This window comes from Lactuca virosa, chromosome 2 (assembly GCF_052849685.1).
Source record: "Lactuca virosa cultivar CGN04683 chromosome 2, Lactuca_virosa_CGN04683_v6, whole genome shotgun sequence".
Lineage (NCBI taxonomy): Eukaryota > Viridiplantae > Streptophyta > Magnoliopsida > Asterales > Asteraceae > Lactuca > Lactuca virosa.
In genome coordinates this window covers 14285374-14292812 of record NC_136427.1, presented here as the reverse complement: position 1 = coordinate 14292812, position 7439 = coordinate 14285374, and positions in this window count along the sequence as shown.

The window sequence follows — 7439 nt, the reverse complement described above, 5'->3', positions numbered from 1 at the left end:
GAATCATGTTATATATTTGTCTTTCAGTATAACCATCTAAATTTCATTCGTAAACATTTTTACCACTATAACTATTATTAATTTCATATTCTTGTTCCTCATGCAGGACATCTTGGGGGCTCGGTCTTGGATAATAGTATAATCTTTGAACAGGTTTTCTAGCAAATTTGCTATCATAATTGTTAATTTTATTTATTTGAGTATTATCTATATCAGAATCATCATCTGAGTCTCTATTTATAGTATTAATTTGTAATTTTTTCATTTGTTCTTGCAGAATATCTAGCATATAATCATAATTTTTAAGTTTATAACCAGTAATATTTGGTGGGGGTTGAATAGTAGCATTTATTTGTTGTTTTTTTTATCTTTTTTCTGTATTATTATATCTTTATTGTTAATGGGTGAATTTATATTTTCTAATTTTTTATGTAAGTCCATTAACTGTTCTCCTAATATTATGGAATATAAATTATGAAAATTTAATTGTTGAATCATACTATTAATATGATTAACATCTATTGTAAGAGTCTTTTCTTCAAAAAGTTTTTGGTAAGCCGAAAATTTTATAGTAACATTGTTCTTTGTAATAGTAAAAGAGACTTGGGGTGGAAATATACTTGTTATTATTTTGTCTCCCGATAGAGTATAATCTCTTTCTATGTTGTGAATATTATGTAAAAAAGTATAAGCAAACCAAGGAATAAAATGTATAATTTGATTTATAGAGGATAAATATTCATAAAATTTATTTTGTATTTCTTCTAACTCTTCTTTAGAATAATTTTTAAATAACCATTCTTTAAAAAATGTCCATTTAGTTGAATAAAATTCTTCTGAAATAATTTTTCTTGCCTGAGAACCAGGACTAAAATCTATTTTTTCTTTTAAATCCATTAAACTGTAAAATTCATTTCAGAAGGAGTAGATGCCTCCGCTTCATACACAATATCATCATGTATATTTAAATTGTTTATCTTTCTATTATCAACAGAAGCACGAGTAGAGGGAATTTCTACGTTATAATCTAGTGGTGATATGTATAAATGTGAAGATCTTGCAGATCTTGTTCGTTTTATTAGGTCGTTATTATACTCTATTTCTTTGTTAAACTCAATAGTAACAACGCCATCAGAAGTTTGTATAATACTTTCTATATTATTATTTATTAAAGGTGTAGGTGGTATATTATTCTCTAAAATCCAATGTTGGGGAAATTTTATTTCATCCTATTTTATAGCTTTTTTAGTTGTAATTTTTGACACATCAAAATTACTTTCTATTAAAATTGTTTCATTTATAGGTTTATTAACTATCTTACATTTAGGATTCATAGTTTTTAATGGTTTAAAATATATACGATAACATATACATATTACTTCTGATCCTGGTAAGTAATTATAACCATGAGTTTTGACATTTAATGTTAAGGCTTGAAAAATATTTTTATCAGATAAAGAAAACTGTAAATTTGGGTAGACATTAAAATATACCGGTCCATGAGACAAACTAGATTCTATTATACACATTAAAGATTGTTTCCAATTTTTATTTCTAGCATCCCTAAGAACTGCTAAAAAACTTTCAGGTAATCCCTGTAATGTTAATGGTTTAAAAGCAATTTGCACCAAACCAATATGCAAGTAATTATAAATATGTTTATATCTATTAATATCTTGTGGAGTTATTAACTGAACTGTCATGTCATCTTCATTCATAGTTAAATTTTCTTCTGTAGTTTTAACAGTTTGGATAAAACCTAATTCTTCAAAAGTTCCTAATTCATATATAAATTTAGGGTTGATACTAGGAATAGTCCATTTATTAAGAAGGTCTAAATTTTTTGGGACTTCATATTCTTCTATTAACTGATTTTTAATCACTTGCTTATTACTGTTTTTGAATCTACTGAATATACTCATGAAGAGTAGAATAAATGAGGTAATATCACATAGTATTCCATGGCTCTGATACCATTTTCATGCAGGATCATAAGCAGATTAAGCAGATAACGAATTAAAAAACAAAAAAGAGTTGGGTGAGATAGGCGAGTCAATGAGTAAAACGCCCATAAAAGCACTGTGGCCACAAAAGCGGGCTAAAACACGACTTTGCCTTTTTCCATTCCAGATTTTTTTTTTTTTAATGATTTGCCGATCATGATACTCTTTTTTGTTTTTTAATTCGTTATCTGCTTAATCCGCTTATGATCCTGCTTAATCTGCTTATGATCCTGCTTAATCTACTTAATCTGCTTAGTCTGGAATGAAATAAGTAGTAATGACATTTATAAAAATGGTATGATTTAATGAGAAATATTTAGACCGACAGTTTTGTATTTAATAAGTATGAATCGAGTCATCGACATCAACAACCCCATAATCCCATTATAATAGGATAAGTGAGAGTTTGATGTTAATCATGTATCTCTAAAAAATACGAGGCGTCAAGAAATTAGGAAAGTCAAGGGGATTACATATCTCACCCCACCCCCAAATTTCTCCGCCTTAAAGAGTCGGTTATAATTATTATTGCAATGGTATGATTGCAATACGACGAACTATATTTATATTTTAGACCCCTAGACTATGGAAGATCTTACACACTTTATGTCACTTTACTTAACTTTATGTCACATCACATTGTTACGAATATAATTCGTAATCTACCGACACTTTATAAATAATTACATTACAAATAATTACAATCTCTTCCACAACAAAAAGGACACGTGTCTTCAATAATGGCTTCAATAATTTTTTTCGTTCGTCATTGCTTACTTTAATCTTCCCACCATTGAAAAGACAAATTTTTTGCTTTAATAATGCTTTCTTTTGTCACTGGTGACGTTATTCTTCCATGAAAGGAGTTTCTTCCATGAAGGGATGTTACGACTTCAAGATGTATGAGTAGTGATGTTGCTTCCTTCTGTTTTTGCTTTATGATGACTTTCATTCTCTCGTCAAAGTGTCTGCTATATGATTGTTTGCGCTTTTTATGTATTTAAGATAAGGGTGAAATTGATGTAGCTGTAATTGCCAACGAATCAACCGTCCAAGACAATAATCTTATTGTAATTTATAGCGCCAAAATAATCAAATTTCTCTTAAAACTTTATGATGAAAGCGATAATGAAAATTCATAGTTTTAAATGCTCTGATACCAAAATTCCGATTAACGAATTCATATGTGATGTTGATAATTAATATTAAACTTTATGATGAAAGCGATAATGAACATTCATAGTTTTAAATGCTTTGATGCCAAAATTAACAAACGAAGAGATTAATGAAAATTAGGAGGGATTATACTTGAATGATGCGTTGGGATGATCTTGATGATTGTTTTGATTATATGGATACGAATGGATAATTTTGGATAGAAAACTCTGCTATTCAGAAATATCGAAATATTTCAACAGAGAAAACTTTGAGAGTTAACTCAAGTTGTAAACACAAATAACTCCTGCTTTATTCCATATGGGTGAAGCCCTATTTATATTTATAGGCCCTTAAAGAGTCGGTTACAATTATTATTGCAGTCGTATCGTATGATTGCAATACGACAAATTATATTTACATTTTAGACCCCTAGACTATGGAGGATCTTACTGACTTTATGTCATTTTACTTAACTTTATGTCACATCACATTGTTATGAATATTATTCGTAACCTACCGACACTTTATAAATAATGACAAACCTACCGACACTTTATAAATAATTACATTACAAATAATTACAATCCCTTCCACAACGAAAGGACACGTGTCTTCAATAATGGCTTCGCGCGTCATGGCTTAAGCCAATCCTCTCACCACCGAAAGGATATATATTTGCTTCAATAACGTCTGCTTGCATCATTACTTACGTCATTCTTCCATGAACGGTGTTTCTTCCGTATTTTCTTTACAGTGACTGCAATTGTATCTTGGTGCATGCAGAATGTGTTTACAAAGTTGTTTCTTGAGATCAGCTGGTAATTCAGCTAAATGATGAGAAAAATTTTCGAACGGTTGTTCCAAAGTTTCAAATGCCTTTAATGCTTCCGGAGTGATTTCACTATCAGTTAGAGGGTAGATGATGAAGGTTTTGCTATCATAATTTACTCTGACTCTTGATTTTTTATCCTTTTCATTGCCTATGCGTGATGATGCGAGGTAAACCCCGGCTAGTGCAAAAATTAGATGATCATGGGTAGGTGCTTCGTATGGTAGATCATCTTTTGTTGGTTTCGAATCGTTGCTTATTCCCATGTTTGCAAAGGTGATGCTTGGAACAAGTAACTGAGAACCTTCATCGAAAACTGGGTAACTTGAATGCATCTTGATAAATAGTCCTCTTTCTTGTTTGGCAAAACGTGTTTTATAATTTCTGATTACGGGCTGCACAGCTGATGGAAATGCATTGATGCAATGTAGATTGGTGCCCTCTAAATAGATGGTGTCGATAAATCCATGAATAAAATAATCCCATAAAGTCATAGGATTTGATAAATCGGCTAGGAAGACTGCTTTAGGGCTTGGGCGCCTGGCTACTGGATAAAAGTCCATCAAGGAATGGACTTCGGTGTATGAAAGGAGGCTATCCCATAGTTTAGTAAAATTTTGGGTAGTTGGTTTTTTCATAACTTCTTTTTCTTTGGTTGATGGAATGGCTTCAAGGGCGATTTTGGCATTTAGCTGGTTAAGGGATTTAGGAATGGATACTGGTTTTTGTGGAGTGAGAAGGACTGTTTTGTAGCTTTTGTGGATGACATTTTGTCCAAGAATGAATGAGTTGGCAATGCCCCAATCATCGTAAATGCCTCTAGTTCAAGTGGGGGAGAATTGTAACGCCCCGATTCTCAGGTATTGAATTAATATAAGAATTTTCTTGTTTTCAAGGTCTACTCGACGAGTTGGTTGCCCTACTCGTTGAGTAGCAACGGGTTGGGTCGCGTGTTTTAGCGACCTACTCGCCGAGTCCAATAAGGGACTCGACGAGTAGGAGCTGGAGGATGAAACCCTAAATTCTGGGGTTTTGCATCCTATTTAAAGGATCATTTGCCCTTAGCCTCCTTTTGCAGCCTCTAGAGAGTTCGGCAAAACCCTAATATGTGTGTGTGTGTGTGTGCTCCATTTGTGTGTTTCAAGCCTTGGAAGAAGATTATTGGAGAAGGGAACTTGAAGATCAAGTAGCTAGCAGCAAGGAGCTTGTGTAGACCTGAAATCTACCTCAGATAGCACCATTTGAAGGTATCAAGTCGTTACCTTGACCTTCTTTCCTTCTAGATCTCTTTTGGGTTGAAGATTAGGGCTTTTCATCATGTTATGAAGCAATTCTTGGGTATGAGCTAAGATCTGAAGTTGCAACTTCAGATCTGAACTCTCCTTGGTCCTTAGGTCCATAAAGCTTACAGTTTTAGCAAGTATGAACCCTTCCTTTTGAGTTAAACTCCATTTCAAGTTTAGATTTGGCATTATGAGTCATTAGAGCCTTGCATACACGTAAAGTTTGAAACTTTACGTGATAAACATGCGTTGGGAAGCTGGATCTGCAATATGGAGCCTTTGCATGACTTAAAAAGCATATGTATGGTTAAAGGATTGAAGGGACTCGACGAGTCGCAAGGTCGACTCGGCGAGTCATATGAAGATAGTCATGTACTCGACGAGTTGGATGAACAACTCGGCGAGTCCGATGAAGATTGCCTTGGGCTCGGCGAGTCAGATGTATGACTCGGCGAGTCGGCTAGGGTTTTTCCACAACCCTTTGATAAGCGTGAACTCAGCGAGTTGCGAGGAAACTCGACAAGTCAACCAAGGATTTCACGACATCTCGAGTTCAGGAAGGACTCGACGAGTCGGTGAACTGCACTCGACGAGTCGAGTCAACATGGACTGTTGACTTTGACTGTGGACTTTGACTTTGACCAAGAGTTGACCAGTTGACTTCTGAGGGTATTTTGGTAATTTGGAAATTTATGAAAAAGGGTTTTATGGTAACTATAGGTGGTGGAGTTCGTGTTGGTGATCCGGGAGTTGAGCTTTCTAGTTTCAGACGACAGTTGCGAGATGAGTTATCCTCACTATACTAAGGGGTCTAAGGCACCAAGGCCGGCCCATTGGATATGTTATCCTAGCAGTGTTAGATGTTGAGTATGAGTTAGTGTTGCATGCTAGTGGTTATGCCAGTTAGGTACACCTGTAGGACTACCTGTGATGTTATATGATTATTGCATGCTTAGTGGTTATGTTGTATGTTATATGTTATGTGGGATGGGTTGAGGTTGTACTGCTCCGTGCAGTAGCCAACAAATCCTAGGAGCATTCCAGTTACGGGCTAAAGGAGACTCGTACTGTGGGCTCGGGAGCATTCCAGTTACGGGCTAAGGGAGACTCGTATTGTGGGCTCGATGGCAAGCCAGATGTGAGTTGTGGGCCCGTAAGGCAATCCAGACTCACACTGTGGGCCCAGGGGGTAATCCAGTCTGTAAAGTTGTGGACCCAGTACATGCTGTTGTTTATATATGTATTATGTGCAGTGTATCGGTATTTTGGGGGAACTCACTAAGCTCTCGGGCTTACAGTTTCAGTTTATTGTTTCAGGTACATCAGGGGATCGCGGCAAGGCGAAGGCGTGATCGTACAGCTCCTCATGTTTTGTTTATGTTTCTGGGAAAACTCTGATATTATACATTTTGAAAACCAGCATGTAATGTTTTTGATGAATTTGGAATGAGTGTGAAAGTTAAATTTTGAAAAAAAAATTATGGGTGTGACAAGTTGGTATCAGAGCCTTGGTTTGAGTGAATTGGAGGAACATTCGTGTGAATCCAGTCTCAAATCAAGGAAAAATTTTCAAAATGGTTTTTAAATGGTTTTCAAAACAAGTAAAGGAGGATGCAGGGTGTACGATCAGTCGGAGCCATTAGGTAGACCCCAAAATACCATCCAGTTATTTGATTATGTGATATGTTAGAACAACATGCTAGTACTAGGCTAGGGATCTTCAGGAATTGCATGATAAAATTGCCTAATTACATGATGCCTGCTAGCCTAGGGTTTCCTTTATATGAGATTGACATCATTACTGTAGTTGCTTAGTGTATGCATCACGGTTGTACATAATTAAGATCTTATAGTCTGAGAATGTTTGATTTGGCCTTAGGTTCTGTTCTTGTTTGATTGGGAGCTTAGGGTAGGATTGGATATTCGAAAGTCTATAGGGTCCAGCGTTATGTATGGCTAGCATACACTAGTGCTGCAGGTTTGGTGGAAGTTTCGTGGATGGGTGAGTTGTGTGAGGCCGGGAGGCCAGTTATGAGATATTTAGCATTCCTCTAGGAGTGAGGATTGAGCGCTCGCCATATTGTGTATGCAGTTAGGGCGTTGTGGTGATACTTGAGACAAATATGGGTAGGTGTGGAAGGTAGTACGGGCCCGTACTACCGAAAG